General features: G+C 46.5%; 1 protein-coding gene and 1 long non-coding RNA gene across 3 annotated transcripts in view; both read right to left on the reverse strand.

Annotated features, from left to right (window-relative positions):
- XKR6 (XK related 6) overlaps positions 1-19,076 on the reverse strand; it is a 145,556-nt gene that overhangs the window by 101,387 nt on the left and 25,093 nt on the right. The window lies entirely within an intron of this gene.
- LOC107312361 lies at positions 3,541-6,805 on the reverse strand. 2 transcript variants are annotated; one of them, XR_001554482.1, is made up of 2 exons: positions 6,442-6,805; positions 3,541-5,027 (listed from the first exon to the last, which is right to left on the reverse strand). It is a non-coding gene; the product is annotated as an uncharacterized LOC107312361 (long non-coding RNA). The 2 variants fall into 2 exon arrangements; XR_004306572.1 differs by having other exon boundaries at positions 6,144-6,805.

Genomic DNA, 19,076 nt, shown 5'->3' on the forward strand with positions numbered 1-19,076 from the left:
CAGCACTGAAAAGGTCTCTGGACACCTGCCCCAAACCAGGCCAGAAATAAATCAAAAGATGCAAACCAGCCCATTTTTAGCAGAAACAATTCCTGGTGCAGAATGAAAGCGGAGTCTGTGCCATCACTCAGCCCGTTCCATGCTCACAGTGCTTTCTGAATGCAGCATTGGTAGAAAAAACAAACACCCACTCAGGGTTTGCTTGCTTCCCATCCCGCCCTCGCTGTGAGTCTGCTCCATGCATGGCTCAATGTTGTGTGTGTTCTTATGGGGTGACATTCATTTTGTACCAAACCCCAGGTGGGAGCACGTAGGATGTTTTGGCAGTGGGAGCAGCTGCCAGATCACCTGTTTTATGGGGGTTTTGCCTCAAGGAAGGAGGGCAATGGGTGAAATCCCTTCTGGTTACAGCTGCTTTGAGTGTGAAATCACTGCAAGAGAGGGGATGTGAGAGGTGCTGGGCACAAACATCCACGTCAGATTTGTCCTCTCTGCTCACTGCCCCAAAAGAAAAGACACAAGATCAGCTTAAATTCTATATGGGAGATGCTCTGTGAACAAGGCTTCCCCACTGCTACCAGCACAGCTAAGGAAACAACACAAAGCCAGTAGATGCTTCTTTGTCAAATTGGGTTGCAGCACCAACCTGGGATCCAGATAACTTCACAGCACCATCCAAAGACACCCCAGCTCTGAAGGCACCTCAGTTCTGAAACCTCTCCAGGTCTAAAGGCACCTCAGTTCTGAAGACAACCCAGGTGGGAAGGCTCCTCAGGTCTGAAGCCTATCTCGAAGCCCAGAGGGACTCTGCAGAGGAGAGCGTGCTTGTTTTTGAGGGGAAGGAAATCTTCCTGCCCACACATCAAGAAAAAGTGCTGCAGAAACACTTTGAAGCTGTTAAAACTTCCCTCCTGGGAATTTCTCCTCAGGTTTGAGTTTTTTCCTCTTAAAAAGATACGCATATTTTTGTGGCTGTGGTATCACACGGTGGGACTGTTTGCACATCAAAAGGATTCTAAGCTGACTTTGAAAGGGGTTCATGGAATCACCATCATGCTTCCTTGCTTTTCCAGCCACGAAACCTACTTGTCTCTGGAAGCAATTGCTCCACACCACTAAGGATTAGGCAAGAGTAGACTCATCTGGCTGCAAAAGGAGTACCACCATCCTTCTGAAGTGCAAGTTTGTGCTGTAAACTTACCTCGAGCTCTTGGTGCTGTTAACTCAAGTGCTTCTTCATACAAAGAATCTCTTTAGTCCGATGTGTAGGTGTTTTCAAACTGCTTTTGCTGGCAGGGCTGAGGCATGCAGAGGATGTTGGGGAAAGGAACCCATCACTACTACTATAGGGTGTCAACAAGGGAAAGGACTCGATGATCTTCAAGGTCTTTTCCAACCTAAGGGATTCTATGACTCTATGAAACTTCACTCCCATAAAACCATTTGAGCTGCTCTAAATGCAGTGTTTCTCTACTAGTGCCCGCTGTATAGCCTGCTGTAGAAATCAGCCTAGGCAGCCTGAAATGACACTGGAGATTGTGAACAACTGCGCCTTAAAAGCACGCAGCTAACCCTGAGAGCCATCCAGTTCAGAGCAGAGAATAGCAGATCGTCTAAATACCGCAGAAGAGGCTGGTGTTTCAGTTGCAGATGGAGAAAAATTATGTCAAGAGCACGGTTCAAACCTCTGCTGGTTAAATAACCTCTTCCAAGCAGCTTTGGTAAATATAATGCCATGAAAAAGTTCTTCTACGACAGTGATCTGTCATCTGGATTCCCCCACGTGTGCTCCTCAACCACCCTGCTTCTCCTGGAAGGGAGATGCTCAGAAGGAACAAAGCCTCTGCGGTCTGGAAACAATGCTGGAAAGCACAGATAGGATTCCCTGCTGGCTTAGCAACATCGTAAATCAAGGCTTGGGCCTGACACAGAACACACAAGAACCTTTAAATGATGCTTAGCCCCTTCGCTCCAACCACTCTATTTCTTGTTGCAGTCCTGTCTCATCGGATGTCAGTAGGAGACACATCCTCGACCAAAAGCTCTGCAAGCACACTGGGATGCATGCTGTGGTCCCCACAAAGCCCAACCTCGATCACATTTGCTCCAGCATATCGTTACTGTTTTAACTACCCATACTTACATGACTGGAATACCATGATGTGATTACACTTGCTCCCCCGGTGCCAGCCATGGCAGCCTGGTTTAACAGGTACAGTGCTGATTTATGAGCACCAAATGCCACCCTTAGCACCACGCAGCCTTTTTCATTAAGTCTCACCTGTCGGAGCCATCTAAAGATATTTCCTGCTGCTACAAAACTTCCTTTGCTCTGTCTCAGCCCTGAAGTGATGTTGGAGGAGGGAGAAGAGGGAAATCTTCAGTCTATAAGCCACAAACACAAGCAGGTTAAAACCTACTGCCCCATCCTGTAGGCATTCAAGGCCAGGCTGGATGTGGCTCTGGGCAGCCTGGTCTGCTGGTTGACGACCCTGCACATAGCAGTGGGTTGAAGCCAGATGGTCATTGTGGTCCTTTTCAACTCAGGTCATTCTATGACTGTGATTCTAATTCAACTTCCATTACATAAGAGGAATCCCAAGTTTCCAAACCCATACTCAGGGATGGAGATAACAGTATCCCAGCTTTCCAAAGCACTGCGGCCTCCGGCTTCCATAGCTGAAGAAAACAACATGGATGGTGCCTATTTTAGAACCTGTTTGTCGTTTTTCTTTCCTTTTCATTTGCAACTCCACCTTTGGGATTAGCGATTTTATTTTATGGAGGGATATTAATAGGAGGCAGCCAGCCTTGTTTATTGTTTTTGGTTGTTGTTTTTTTCTTCCAAACCGGCATTCAGAAGGAATAGATTAAATCATTAAATACACACAAGCACAGGAAACATTGGAAACTCTTAGCCATTATCCTATGAAGGGAATGCCAATGCAAACACTGTAATAAAATATTCTTCACTGAAATCAACACTAATTTTCTGAGGCAATCAAATTCATCCCCTTGATCCCTCCTCCTAGGGAAACCAGCCAGCACAGCGCAGCTAAATTCAGATCTATGTGGCTCCATGCTAAAATTTGGTTTGGGTGTGCTGCAAATCAATAATTCCAGAGAGAAGAGAATAATGAAAGATCTCAGCCATGAGGATGATGATGCTCTGTGTCCCACCAGCAGCTCAGAACCAGCATCCAGCCTTTTACAATGATTACTCCTGTGCAATGACCAGCATTTGTTCTCTCATCATAGAATGGTTTGAGTTGGAAGGGACCCTTCAAGGCCATCTGTCCCACTGCCTGCACTGAACAGGGACACCCACAGCTCCATCGGTGCTCAGAGCATGTAGCATCGCAGTGTAGCATGGCTCTAAACAAGCTTTGGCCAGTCAAGTAAAACATGCTGTCTTCTTTTAAATGCATTGCCTGTATACTCGAGACAGACCACGTGCTTCGATGCTCTGCTGCTCTGCTACTGCCCGGTGTATGCATGGAGCAATGCTTGCAGAAAGGCACTCCAAAGATCACAGACAAGTTGCTTTTCAGCCTGGAAATACACGTTTATTAGAGATGAACAATTATGGTTTTACAAACTCATAAGAAAAACTCCCAAACTGATCATTTAAGCCTTGCACCATGCTGGAAAGCAGCAGCATTTACTCGTCTTTGCCTTGATTAGCAATATTGCTGCACACTCGGCTCATCTCACCTTGGTTCACACCACTTGTGTTGATGCACTACGATCCTCCACTGACTGCCACAAGCCCTTTTACACATGGATATGTTCACCAGTCCTAAGCACAAGTTATATGTAAGAATGGGGTTCAGACTGCCCAGCTACGTGTGCAGTAAGCATATAAAGCAGCACAAGAACAATAACAATCCATATGCCTTCGAAAGCCATACCCTACAAAGCAGAGACATTAAGTATATGGCACAGGATGAAATGGGATGCAGTAATGGAAATGCAAATTGAATCTCGGCACCAAGTAAGTACCTCTAAAGCAGAGGCTCCACCACACAACTGCTCTGCAGAAGCCATAAGGAGCCCAGTCCCCTGGGATGTGTAAAACTGGATTAGACATAAACTTCAAAACCGGTGTGCTGCAGGATAATCCTATGCTGGCAGAAAGGGATCAGGGCTAATTTCTCTCTCTAACTTGCTTAATCTTCTGCGGAGATTTCTGAACTCCAGATATCCTGCTGGAAGCTAAAACACTCTCTTTATCAAGGTTCAGCACGGCTAACCGAAAACACAGCAAGTTAAGCATCGCAGAGAGCAAAGTGATTTTTAATGGGCTTTTATGACGGCAATCCGTGGCTGGGGACAGCAGGTCGAAGCAAAAACATCATGATGCAGGTTCGCCTACTTGGTCACTGTCAGGATGTCATCATCCAAATCACATCATATCTCAGCCCACAAGTCCCAGGATGGTTTCATGTAGACATGAGGTGTGCATGTATAATTTAGTCATACAATAATAGAACAGTTTGGGTTGGAAGGGATCGCAAAGATCACCCGGTCCCAACCCCTGCTGTGGGCTGGCTGACCCCCACCAGCTCAGGCTGCTCTCTGATAATAGGAGACAGATTTCCCTCTGTTTCACTTGCATCGGAGCACAAACCCTGCTAAGCCTCACGCTAGTGTGAGCTTCAGCTGATGCAGCTCTGCACATGAAGCCAATCTCCTGCATCTCTGTTTCTGCCCATGCCAAAAGAAGAGGCATTTGGACCACGTGGGTATCACCGTTCTGATATCAGTGATGGCTGAACAGCTTGGCAGCTCCTCGGGGGCCTCCTCTGCCCTGGGATGGTTCCATTTGCTCCATGCACACGCAGCATTGTACCTGTTTGTGTATATAGGTACACCTCCCCTGGGGCTGCCATGTTGGCTTACAATTAAATTGACATAACACAAGCAAAGAAACAAAACAAAAGAAAAACCCAACACACACCTTCCCAAAAGAAAACGCATTGATCCAAGCACTGGAACATCTCACAACCCATAAAAACCTTTCAGACCTAAAAAACAGAAAAAGAAAGGAAAAAATAAATAATAATGCTCAAGCATTAACTAAATCCACCATCAACAGATTCAGTGTTACACAGTGAAATAAAGAATAACATAACGTTTCAAACCTACAAGAGTAATTTTCCCCCACTGGGTGTACTCCCATGTTCCCATCTATTAAGAGGGGAAAAGTTCAGCTGAACTGTAGGTACGTTTATTTTCTGACAAAGTGAAACTAGGGGAGTTCTCAGCATTCTAACAATGGTTGTAAAGGTTTGGATTCAGTGTTGTTGAGTGGAACAGGACCAAGGAGAGATGAGTCTGTGACAAAATGAGTCGCCTGTGAGGTCTGCTTAGTGATACCTTGGGGTACACACACCCAACATGAGCAGGATCCCAAGATACAAAGCATGTATCAAGGGGGAATGGCTTTAAACTGAGACAGGGAGGTTTAGGTTGATCTTAGGAGGAAGTTTTTCCCCCAGAGGGTGGGAACAGGTTGCCCAAGGAGGCTGTGGATGCCCCATCCCTGCAGGCATTCAAGGCCAGGCTGGATGTGGCTCTGGGCAGCCTGGGCTGCTGGTTGGTGACCCTGCACATAGCAGGGGGTTGGAACTGGATGATCATTACGGTTCTTTTCAACCCAGGCCATTCTATGATTCTATTATATGTATCTATGGCCATAGGGGTATCTGTCTTTTGGGATGAGACATCCTTCCACAGTTAAAATGCTCTGTTAGCTGTGCTGGCAAAATGCTATTGCTAACTACTAAAAAGTATTCAGAAGAAATCATCTACTTTCAAGCATAAATTAACTCTTACCCACTCATCTACAAACATACTGTTGGACAAAAGGAACAGAAAGTTAAGTACACAGGGGCTAGATCGTATCAAATGATGGACAGACATAAGCAGATGCATATCATAGGCATCTGCACTGTTAATTATTAAGTTAAATGGGCACATTTAAAGATACATATACTCATTGTATGGGTAAGCACTTTTTGTTAGAAGAGGGTGACTGCCATTAGTGAGACTGGAAGGAAGAGCTACGGGGAGCAGAGCAAGACATGTCATGCAAGAGGAAGGCCAAGAGTGAGCAGAACACCTGCTACCAGACAAGGTACCTTGGACAAGGCCAACACACTCCTCACATGCACATCTTCATATGCATTCAGTGCGGCTCCTGGAAGTTAATTCATTTTAATGGGATCTTTTCCTAACCCTGAGTTACTTCTGGAAGGAGCGCTGGGTTTTGCTCCAACTCAAACCAGGCTTTTTCTTCTGGGGCAATTCCTGGATACCCCACGTTTGGAATATGCCAAAGTAAAGCCAAGGGAAGAGGAGATCAGTTAAGAAGCAGGGGTGGTATCTGAAGGCAAAGAAACAAAAGAGCAGCAGCACAGCAGAAGCCTTTCTTATTACCATTTTGTTGGAGGTTTTCAGGGCGATGATCTACAGCACGTTCTGTGATGAAATCAGCTGATGTCAAATAAAGCCCAACTCAGCCTTAACCGCTGCTTAAGCTAAAAACAAAGATACACACGGATGGTTATGAAATGGCAGATGAGGAATGGAAGATAATGCTTTGTTTCACCATTCTGGATGAATGAGAACTGTGAAATAAACAAAGATGCTGTATCTTAAAGAATGGACATGATGTACGTACATTATAATAAATATAGGGTGATAATCACAGAATCACAGAACAGCCCAGGTTGGATTGGACCTCAACGACCATGAAGCTCCAACCCCCCACCACAGGCAGGGCCTCCAACCTCCACATTGATACCAGCCCAGGCTGCCCAGGGCCCCATCCAACCTGGCCTTGAACACCTCCAGGGTTGGAGCATCCACAGCCTCTCTGGGCAGCTGTGCCAGCACCTCACCACTCTCATAATAAAGAACTTCCCCCTGATATCCAACCTAAATATTCCCTCCTTCAACTTCAAACCATTTCCCCTTGTCCTGCTGTTATCTACCCTTGTAAAGAGCTGAATAATAAATGGGTCGTCAAAAAGAAATAACAAAAATAATGGGTAAAAATGTCTATCACGCTTCAGACAGATGACAGAAATGACTGGAAACCTGCTTAAGATGGGAATGGAGAACACGTGTGACATGGCACACTCGCCATTTGGGATAAAGGCATTTCACTGGTTACATGGCTGCAATTAAGATCATCTCGGTGGCAAACAACAGCATTGGGAGAATTATTAGCGCCTTATTTGTCATACTGAATTACCTGCTGCATGTGTGTGCAGAACTACGGGCTTAAACATTCAAACGAATTGCCTCCAAGAAAAGTCATCTTTGTTTTCATTGTCCTCAATTTCACACCCAGGCCAGCAACACAGAACGTATGCATGTCAGCACGAAGCCTGCAGTTTGAGGAATCCACACTGACACGACAAGAACTAATCCTATTATTTCCTTAACAGCATCTGAATAGGCATTTTCCAAGTACTGCTTCTTATTGTAAATTTAACCCGTGTGTTAATTCTCTTACTGAGATCTCAAGCTGCTTTCTCCAGAATCAGGGATTTAGGGGAATAAAATCTCTTCTATTCAGTTTCGTACTTAAGAGAGATGAACCTTTCAAGATGAAGTGGGAGTTTGCCAACTGCTTGCCTTAAAAACATGTCTTCTCTTTCCAGGGCATTTGGAAATATCCCTAAAACCAATTTTAGTGCATAGAAAACAACTTTTTAGCATATTTCAAATACACAACTCCATAAGATAGACAGATTGATGAGTGAACAACCAAGCGGAGCTCCATTAGAATGAGTTACTTCCCACAAATCCAATACCCTTCCAATAAACCACAATGTCCAATGGTCATCAGGTGGGGGAAGACTTGGGGAAAACAGGCTCTTTGCTATAACTTCCTGCACTTTTATCACCTCGTGCTCAGAGCAGTTTTCCTTTCCATAATGAAACACTGAAGTAAGCAAATGGTGTAACAGCTGGTAACCCTTGGTGCAGTGGTTGCCGACCCTGCCTATGGCAGGGGGTTGAAACTAGAAGATCTCTGAGGTCCTTTTCAACCAAGGTCATTCTATGAGTCCATGAAGGCAGACCCTTGACATGCACATGCGCTTCCCATGCTCTCCTGCAAAGCCCCATTTGCTGTGGGTACAAGGGAAAAAATAGGTGGCGTATTGAATATTGATTAAAAATAAATCCAAATAATTAGGCTTAATCTTTAATATCCATGTATGTTTGTCTGTAATTCATCACGAAGGGAATTTCGTAAGGTTCCACGCGAGGCTCTGGGCTTAATGTTAATTATGCATTTCTTACATAATTCACCAAATTCAGTAATGGGCGATGAGTCTCCCAGCCATTCAAGTGAGTAACGAGATTTATCAGCCCAGTTTGTCACACGACAAATAGGATTCAGAGCTGTTATAAAGGCGGGTGATGAGAGATACACGGAGGGAGGGAAGAACCAGCAGCACTTTTATTTCCTTGTAATAATGCTAATAATATGCAAATGAGTCCCCATCTTAATGAATCCTTCAGATGACTGCCACGTTTCAAACACAGATTGCGGGCTGAAAGAATGAATGCAACAGCTCAGCTGTTGGGCTTCCAATGCTCATCTGAAGCCACCAGGTTACAAGTGTTTGTATCACCTGCCTCCCCCTGCCCACAATGACGTTCTCACATCATGGAAGGTATCCCCAAGCTCCTCACATCCTGCTTTTCATTACATACATAGTTCTCTATGTAGCCATTTGTCATTTATCTACGAATCAATCTCATTCAGTATCTACTCACATTAAGTTCAACCCAAAATCGCAATTCTAGTTTTAATGGCATTACGTCAGTTATCCTTTCTCCCCTAATAATTCCATTCGGCACACTTTTGCTTGGAGCAGCTGTTCAGTAAAAGTACAAGCCAGGGTGTCAGCATAGGTCATAACACACGTAGTTTTGAACTTTTAGGTTGCTTATCTGACCATACTGGATGTAGACCCCTAGGAAGGATATCCCGATTGGGAAAGGATCTATAAGGATCATCATGCTCCACACAGAGCAAAAACCATACTGTAATCTTAAAGACAGTTTATGTTTTAGAGGTTTAATAAACATATCAAGAGAAAAGAGACCCTGAGTTCCCACAGAAAACCAGTCTGAAGCCACAAAAGATTACTCGTGACGCACTGGAACAGGTTGCCCAAGGAGGCTGTGGATGCCCCATCCCTGCATCATTCAAGGCCAGGCTGGATGTGGCTCTGGGCAGCCTGGGCTGCTGGTTGGTGACCCTGCACATAGCAGGGGGTTGAAACCGAATGGTCATTGTGGTCTTTTCAACCCAGGCCATTCTACAATTCTATCATTCTCAACTGTAATGCCAAAGAAGGTTGGGAGCCTTGCTTTGTTCATATCCTCAGGGAGACCACAGCACGAACCTTTCCATTCTCAGGCATCAAAGAACCAGCACAGAAGAAAACCCTATAAATGACAGAAAAGCTTTGCACCAGCCTGCAGTACCCTCCTGGGGGCCAGAGCAGCCAGCCATAAGACAGCAGCCCTCGGGACGCCAGGCTTCGTTAGGCCTGGCACTCACAGCATGGCCTGTGAGACATGTCAGCTGGAAGACAACAAAAACAGGCCCCTGCCAGTGTCACCAGGTCAGCAGAATCACTCAGGAAAGACATCTCCTGAGACAGAAATCAGCCATGTTACACCTCAGCATCCCTCTTCCTGCTGTGTTATGGGTGGCCCAGAGGTGAAGTAGTGGTAAGAGCTTCAGCTGGAGGCCAAAAATAATCAGTTGCATCTGAAACAGCCTGAGAAAACACAGCACCGCCTGCTAGGGCATCATGACACCCTTCAAAGTAAGTGACCCACAGATTTCTGATAAGCCATGAAGCCATTTGTTCCTCCCTAAATTACTACTAAGTAGGCAAATGCAATGCAGCAAGTCCCACAGCACCCAAATAAGAGAAAGGAATGATGATGGACAAATAAGCTACCAGGCAGGGGAACATCACTTAATAGAGCAGCTTTGTGGGCAGCGCCAAGCTGGAAATCTTTATTCTGGCCTTTACAATCAGTACTTGAAACACCCTGTTGACACAACAGAACATGGCTCAATTTCAAGCACGGTTGAGGTTGAGTAATTTCAAACATCTTTTAATGTTTGTAGATGGTCCGGAGGGAAGTTGGCTGAAAAGATCTCCAGGGCAGCCACGTGGAAATCCCTATAAAGCCTCCAGATCATTGCAGTGCCGGGCAGGTGGGAGGAGTGAAGAAAGAAGGGGGAAATAGGAAGGCTCAGACTTCCAGATAAGTTGCTCAAAGTGTTTATTTATGTCCAGTGCCTCCATTACAAGGTTAGAGTGTGCCTTGGGGACCTGTAACGGACCGATCCCTTCAATGCAGATTGCTACTTCCAAAGTAAGATTTTAAGCATAATCTATACCCTGCTTTCTATTCATGGTGTGAGTAGAGGGAGGTTAACACACTCCTGCTTTCTACTGGGTAGCACAAACCGTCACATGAGCAATCAGATAAGATGTTAATGCAGCTGGACTTAACCAGAATATCACAAGCCCAAGCAATGCCGCTTCTAATGAAAGTCTGGAACTGACTCTGTGCATGAGCTGGGTTACCCTACTGCTTCCTGAAGCTTTCTATTAGCGCTTAGCAGTGGTAATGCTGTTAGAAATTAAAACGAAGGTAAACGTTAATGAGCCCAATGCTCACACCACTTCTGGATGGAGATGGCTCTGTTCTTATGGGGAGAAAATAGAAAGCAGAGAGGCTGCTCAAGTTGCTCTAAAGGCAGCAATGAGGATGTATGAGCATCTCCAGCCTGCAGGACTGCCTGCTCTGGGCATCTCTCACTGCATCGACCCTTTTGGAGCTCCACTGGCAGCGACACTTGTACAGCTTCAAAGAAAAACAAAGTGAAACCCTTCCTATCTGTCTGCAGCAATATCACCACCACGCTTACATCTGGAGATGATTCATCCCATTGTACAGATCCACACTGAACAGGATCAGGATGGATTCTTTTTCTCTAAGTTAAAGCTGAACTCTATGGTAAGTCTATTGGCATCCCAAGAATTACAGAACTATAAGTTGGAAGGGACCTTTGAAGGTTATCTAGTTGAACTCCCCAGCAATGATTAGGGATGCCTACAGCTACAGCCAGTTGTTGATCCAATGGAATGAGAAAAGGTGGGCATGAATATCCAGATCCCAATCCACATCACCTAAGAGAGCACAGCCTTAAGCTATCTCTGCTGCCAGCTGAACAACCGGCCACAAAAGCCTTTCCTAAAGGAAGGTTCTACTGGATGGGCAGACAAAGCAGAGCCCTGCTGGGACACAGCCCTTCAAATCACTGGCACACAGCGAGCCACACAATCCAGTGTTTCTGTGTGACCCCAGCCAATAATCGACTGCTTCACAGGTGGGGTTCCTTCATCTCTTCTCATCTCCCACGTCAATTTGGATGCTCACCATAAGCAAACTCATCGGTGCCCACCTAACTTCATCCATCCGGCCCAGACACCACATTTGTTCACACCACACTGTGACATATGGATTTTTCCTTCAAAAAACAAGGAGTGCTGGCACTGTGTGCAGACAACTGCTACGACAGCCGAGACGGCGTCCTTTAAGCATCTAATGTTTCCTCTTGAGTTCCCATCGGTGTCTTTCCTTGAAAGAAGCTCTTTGTCTTTCAACTGAGAAAGTAAAACTCCTCTCTCTTGCCCTGCAGAGAACAGCAAAACCTTTCAGTTCTTGCTTGAGACGCTTGTTGACCTGCTCAGGACTGAGATGCCTGTGATGGTTTTGCAGTTCCTGGAGGTGTTCAAGGCCAGGTTGGATGGAGCCCTGGACAGCCTGGACTAGTGCTAAATGTGGAGGTTGGTGGCCCTGCCTGTTGTGGGGGGGATTTGAGCTTCATGATCCTTGAGGTCCCTTCTAATCCAACCCTTCTATGATGATTCTATCAAGTCCCATCATAGAATCACTCGGGTTGGAAAAGACACATCTAACACAAGCCCAGACAAGATGAACCCAAATTTATCAGCTCCCATGTGATGAGTTCACAAGAAACCTTTCGAATAACACTGCATTTTGGAGTGACAATGTTTACAACGCTTGGGAGCTGTGAATAAAACTGGAATCGCTCAGTGACAGCTTTCTCTAAACAAGGCAGCCTGTGAAATAAGTGAAACGAGGCACATGCTGAATATTAGTGAATTACTCAAAAGTCAGCTCCATAAGGCAAAGGTGCTGGTGTTGTCCTCCAGATCCCTTGTGCTTGACACCTTCATAAACCAGGACCATTGCAAGGAGTAGCTCAAACCATGGGTCATGGCAACCCCCATCAGTACAAGCTGGTGGATGAAAGGAGAGAGCACAGCTCTGCCAAAAAGGATGTGGGGCTGTAAGAAGGGGACTGACTCTTTAGCATTGTGACAGTACAAAGGGAAGAGGTTTTTTACAGTAAGGTTGGTGAAGCACTGGCACAGGTTGCACAGAGAGGCAGTGGTGCCCCATCCCTGCAGACAGCCAAGGTCAGGCTGGGTGGGCTCTGAGCACTGATGGAGCTGTGGGTGTCCCTGTTCAGTGCAGGGAGTGGGACAGATGGCCTTGAAGAGTCCCTTCCAATTCAAACCATTCTATCATACTGGGGTACCACAGACTTCTCCCTTTTGCCTCTCTGTACCAATAAATCTCCAAGGCCCACATTTAATCACCGTCAGGAGCTCATTCTGCCACCAAACAAATAAGAGGAGCTGAAGGTAGCATCTTCCAGGGGTCCCCGGGGGGATGATAAGCTTATTTTCAAGCATTTAGTTTGCTGGGTGCACACAGCCAATGCACGACAGGCATTCTCACACTGCCACCATCACCCCCATAGTGGCTGCTTTTCCAGTTCACCTCAGTCTCACCCTTCCAAGCCTCAGATGCATACAAGCTACCATCTAATCATAACAAAGAATCATAGAATCATAGAATCACATAGAATGGCCTGGGTTAAAAAGGACCACAATAACCATCTGGTTCCAACCCCCTGCTGTGTGCAGGGTCACCAACCAGCAGCCCAGGCTGCCCAGAGCCACATCCAGCCTGGCCTTGAATGCCTGCAGGGATGGGGCATCCACAGCCTCCTTGGGCAACCTGTGAACAGTGCGTCACCACCCTCTGAGGGAAAAACTTCCTCCTAAGATCCAACCTAAACCTCCCCTGTCTCAGTTTAAAACCATTCCCCCTTGTCCTATCACTGTCCACCCTCATAAACAGCCATTCCCTAAATATGGCACTGCAAGCAGCTTTTGCATCTGAAGGCCCTCCACTGAGCACAGAATTACACATTAGGTCTCGTTAGGACAAAGCCCTTCTCACTGTGCTTTTAAACAGCACCCAGAGAGATTCCCAGCCTAGTGGATTGAAAGCAGTTTCAATTATGAAAGGAGGAAAAAGCTCACAAACACCTCCTAAAGACAAGGGTATGGGGAGCAAGGCCCTTCACACGGATGGCTGCAGCTTTGCTAGAACCAGAAACCACAGAACACAGCTTTGGGAAGCAGAAGATGTGCAAGAGGCTGATTATGGCCTCAATTAGCATCAGCGTGCAAAGCCAGCCCTGCAAAGAGTTGGAGCAGAGCGGTGCTGAGCCAGTTTGCTGCTTTCCAGGAGAGGTGAGCTGCAGGGACTCCTCACACATCCATTATCCACGAGGAGCAAACTCTTGCCTGTGGAAATGAATCTTGGCTCAGGAGCGAGACAGCGCTGTTAGAGTGGAGGAAGCGCCTACATCCAATTACACTGCCTTAATGAGTCTAAGAATAGATGAATATTTTATCAGTTTTCACCCTGAATATTTGGAGGGTTTTTCATTTCAGGAGAAAGGAAGGATGCAGATGCACGGCACAGATGGTTCAAATGGAGGCAGACCTGGCCTTGCTCTGGTGACGTGGCCGGACCACAGACCCAACAAACCATTCGGTGTCACTCCTCTACCACCAGTGTAAAGTCAGACATCTCCTTCTGCAAGGCTGGGAATAGAGGAGGGCTGGGTGAAGCTGTAGCTAACTCCTGGGTTTATGCAACAAAACGCTCTGCTACGATCTGTCTTCCTGCAAAGAAGATGAATGTGGTTGGATATGAGAAAGTTTCTACTCAGGGAGTAGTGAAGCGGTGGCACAGCTGCCCAGGGACACGGTGGGGTCATCATCCCTGGAAGTGCTCAGAACTGTGGGGATGTGGCACTGAGGGATGTGGGCAGTGGGTACAAGGGGGCTGGGCTGGGGTTGGCCTTAGGGATCTTAGAGTTCTTTCCCAACTGTAACAACTCTGTGATTCTATATAACAGAGCATCCACTCTTTTCTGCAGGAGGCCGCAACAGCTCAAAGCACTCCTTGGTGATGCATCTGCCGGCAGTTCTCTGTTCAGGGTGGCAGGGAATACCCTGATCTGAGGCCAGCGCGATGCAATTGATTTAGAGGTACAGACAGGCTTGCCTGATCTCCCTGGGCAGGATATTCTCCCTCCATCTTGAATTAAATCTCAGCATGAAGCAAAACCGGCTGCTTCTGAGTTGCGATACATGAAAGAGTTGGTAAAGCATTTAGGATCCTTCAGGAAAAATGCTAAATATCTCTTCTATAATTCAATGTATGTTAAATACACTCGCAGCACATCTCCACTCTCCGGTTGCAGAGGAAAATACAAGAAAATCAATGCTCGCATTGTGATGCTAAGGTATGGAAACAGTCCGCAATCTCGGGATATTCAGTGTTGGACGCTCTCATGTAGGATTCAATGAATCATCTCAAGTCCCTCCCAAAAGCTCTGCCAACTGTTTTCTCCCCCAGGATCTCTGCTTTCTGGACCCCAGCCCGTGTCTCAAACCTCTCGTCTCACTCACATCAAGGCTGGGAGCTCTGAGTGCCTAAGTAGTAGGGGAGGGAGAGGCACTTTACAAGCAGAAGTATTATTCTCTAGCAGTGAAGCACCCTCATCTCCTGCCTGGAGCAACAGCAAACCTTCCGTTTCTTTGGTTTCTAACAATATCTTCCTCTCGCTGCAGAGTTACAAAAGGCCCGACCTGAAAATCAGCTCTTAAAACAACTGTCAGCAGTTTTTAAAGCCTGTTAAGTACTAGGCTGGAAGGAGAAGGGGAACCAACATGCCTGGGAGGCAAATTCCTGTTCAGCTTCGCTTAACTGGAGAGAAACCAAAGAGAAAATAAATACGGGCGCATGTTGGTAAACCTGAGCACTGGCACGTCATGGGAGAGCCCCAAAACACCAATCTGTGCTCACAGCTCAGCCCTGCCCACAGAGAAACCCTACAGACCCTCACCTGCACACACACACACAGGTGTCAGGGATCCAGATGCAGCTGTTAGATGCCTTTGAAGACAGATAGGGCAGGGTGAGGCAGCAATGCAGAGCTGCCAACAGTGCAAGGGCTCTGCAAAAACACACGTTGCCTTTGTTCAGCTCTGAAGCAGGGAGAGATCTGTGCACGTGCTGTCCACTCTGCATCAAGGGTTTGTTTAATCTCAGTGCTCTCCCTGGCAGAGAACCAGCCGTAGTTGCGTGACCTTCATTTTCTCATTGCCCAAGTGTGTATTTCACAGACCAACATATTATATACCTCCAGGTAATGAAAGCGCATTTATAATCTGATAAACCACTCTCCCCAGCCAGGCTCAGACGAACAATTTAAGAACTCTACTGTTACCTTCTTTTCTTTTTAATGGAAGATTAAGCCAAGAAATCATTGTCCATTCCTTTCTCTTAAGCACTGGTGAATGCTGTGCAATTTGACAAGTACAGAGTCAAGAAAGAGTTCAAACACCCAAATTCCTAACAAAGCTGAGAAACATGTTAAAGAAATAAGAAGGGGTGGCAACATTTTAGCACCTGAGTTTGTAAAGCAGTCATAGAGGATTCTACCTTCTTCATTTCAGTGCCACCAAGATTTTGACTCTCGATAAATGCAGAGTAATTGTAAAACGGTTGAGTTGGAAGGGACCTTAAAGCTCGCAGAATCACAGAATGGTTGGGTTCTTCTTACCAGCTCCTTTCAATTACCAAAAGGTCACTCTTAGGTCTCCCTAAAGCCCTGTCTTCTCCAAGCTAAACAAGCCCATCTGTCTCGACTTTTCTTTATGTCAGAAGTGCTTCAGCCCTCTGATCACCTTTGTGGCCTCTAGGCCCACTCCAGCTACTCTACACCCTTCCTGTGCTGATGTCCACATCCCTGCCAACCTCATCAACAAAGCCAAGAGCAAGGTCCTGCCCCTGAGCTGAGGCAATCCCATGCACAGATACAGGTTGGGTAGAGAATGGCTTGAGAGCAGCCCTAGGGAGGATTTGGGGCTGTTGGCTGATGAAAGCCAACACAAGAGCCAGCACCGTGCACTGCAGCCTACAAGGCCAACCGTAGAGACAAGACGAGGAGAAATGGCTTTAAACTGGAAGAGGGTAGATGTAGACTGCTCAAATTACTGAACAGAATCACTCCTATCATCAGAGAAAAGTAATTCCGTGTATAAGACATGAGCAGCAGCCCTTTGATTTTAAGGCCAGAGAGGTGGCGGTGGGAACAAGGAGACGTCAGCTCCATTTGCACGCAGCCGATGCAGTCGCAGCTCTGGAGCTGTTAGCGATGTCTCTGCACTGTTCTCTAGGGACCAACTCGGTATCACTATCACATCCTTCTCCGATGCGATGGAAGCACATTACAGGCTGATAAAAGGCAATCTGTGGTGTTTCTTACAGGCCTCCGAAGACGAACAATTTATTAAAAAGAGCTTTTCAGGAAAAGCGGCGAAAACAAAACGTTCTTCATCAACACCTTGCTCCAAATCCATCTTCCCTTAACCGATCACGGGAGGCGGTGCTATAAAGCCGCTCTTCCCTAACTGACACTCTTTTGCAGATTACAAGCAGTGATTCCTCCTCACCCGTCAGCAAAGGTCTGTGTTGAACGGTCACGGCGACATCAGCATCAGCTGCCACGCTCCCAATGAGAGCTCTGGTTGGGGCAGGAATCCCTCCTTTGCCCAAGCAGTCCCACTGATAACTACAAGCAAAGCCAGGCTGACAACGCATAGCAAAACAGCATACATAATTAATATCTAAACTATAATTATCAAAGTAAAGAACAAAGTGGCTCAGAGATGCTAATGAGCCTTGCTTTTCTCATCCTCCGTTCAGTTACTTTCAACAGGTCTCCCAGGCACTACAGTGAATGAGTGTAACCAAGGGATGCTCCAGGGCTTGGTTAGAGGCTACCGCATCCAGCTGTGCCTCCTTCATTAGAACAAAAGGAAGCTGCGAGGAAACAGAGGGCCTGATTCTCATTTACAACTTTAAGCCGCTCTAGAAGCGTATATGTGAGCATAAACTACACCCACACCTCCTCTAACAGCAGTGCAAACGAGCTGTAATGGGAACGATGATCCAGCTGAAGATTTCAAGTTAAGAACTAAAGGAAACACTGAGGGAAGATGTTTTGTTGTCTCTTGCCCTGTGCAAACACTGCTTTCAGTGTGAGGTGGGATTGCTCACCTCCTTCTGAACAGCACACGGGGACAGTGAAAACACAAGGCATGGAAATGCCCAACAAATGATCCAGCCAAACCCTCCTTCCACTGTGACTGCAGCCTTCACTGATACAAAAATCTCCCCTCGGCCCCTTCTGTGTGAAATCAGGTGAAATCGGCTCAATCAGCCAAGTCAAGTGAAATAAGTGAGGCTCTCACAGCTCCTTCCCAGCTCACCTTTATCCATCACAGGTCACACTGCTGGATTTTCGGCACGTCGTTCCTCTGGCTTCACAAAGGATGCTGCAGATGAAGCCATGCTTTGTTCTTGTTGGCCCCCACTGAGCAGTCTGTCCTTTGCACATCGTCCCCAAATGCCCTGAGCAAAACCAACAGGCTGGTGGGGTTGGCATAAAGCAGGCAGGAGAGGCTGTGCACAAAGCCCTGCTGATGGGGAGAGCATCTTCCCAGGCTGGATGTGGCTCTGGGCAGCCTGATCTGGTGGCTGCAACCCTGCACATAGCAGGGGGTTGAAACTGGATGATGACTGTTGTCCTTTTCAACCCAGGCCATTCAGTGGTTCTATGATTAACGCTGCTGCCTCCCCGTCCCCACCACTAACAGTAATTCTTCCTTTCTTTACATCTTCTTATTTCCTCTAAGCACTTAAGGCTGCAAATGGTTAAAGAAAGAAGATGTTTCTGTGCGGCTCAAACCTGACAGCAGCACAGCAAGTTCAAGTCACCCTGTGATTTATTAACTCCAGGACGTCTCCCTTCTGTCTGGGTCAGGACATCCTATCTCTACTCCAGAAACGACACTCGACTCTGCTTTATACCTCAGTCCCACAGGCTGGAAAGCCTTTTTTTTTCTGCAATTCCTCCCAAAAAATTTAAGGGATTCCAGTTCATCGCTAAGATTAGAATGTATCATCTGAACGCATTATAGAGACTGAGCTGAAAAACGTCAAAAAAAAATTAAAAAAAAATACTATGTTCCAGAATTACATTATCAAACTGGATTGGGGAGGGGAGGGATGTCACAATATTTTGGTAGAGGAAGAATTTGGAAGCTCATCTTTGCAATCACACCGCGGTGCAGAAAGCGGGTGGCACTCAGCAATCAGCCAAAGCCTAATTCATTTTCAGTCTGACTCAGACTAAGCCAACAACACATTGAACCCCTCATTCCTCCAGCACAGACCCCCAAAACACTCTCCTTATCCATGCCACAGAGGGCCGGCCCATGCTTCCAAAGCCCATGTGGAAGCAGATGGCAGCCACTTCATTGGGATTCAATGCAATCTGCTGCTGGTGGGGGGGAAAAACCTCGACTGCCTCTCCCACAAATGTAAAACCTGGGAAGTTCAGCCCACTTCTCAATGTTTTCTAACAGTTTTGCCAACAGAGCCAGCTATGCTCAGGAAGAACACATGTTTCTTGTTCGCAGGTTTAACTCCACAGTGAAGAAGCTTTCAGATAATTCTGGAAGTGGTTTGTTGTCTTCTTAGTACGGCTTTGAAAT

The sequence above is a fragment of the Coturnix japonica genome, chromosome 3 (assembly GCF_001577835.2).
Source record: "Coturnix japonica isolate 7356 chromosome 3, Coturnix japonica 2.1, whole genome shotgun sequence".
Classification (NCBI taxonomy): Eukaryota; Metazoa; Chordata; class Aves; order Galliformes; family Phasianidae; genus Coturnix; species Coturnix japonica.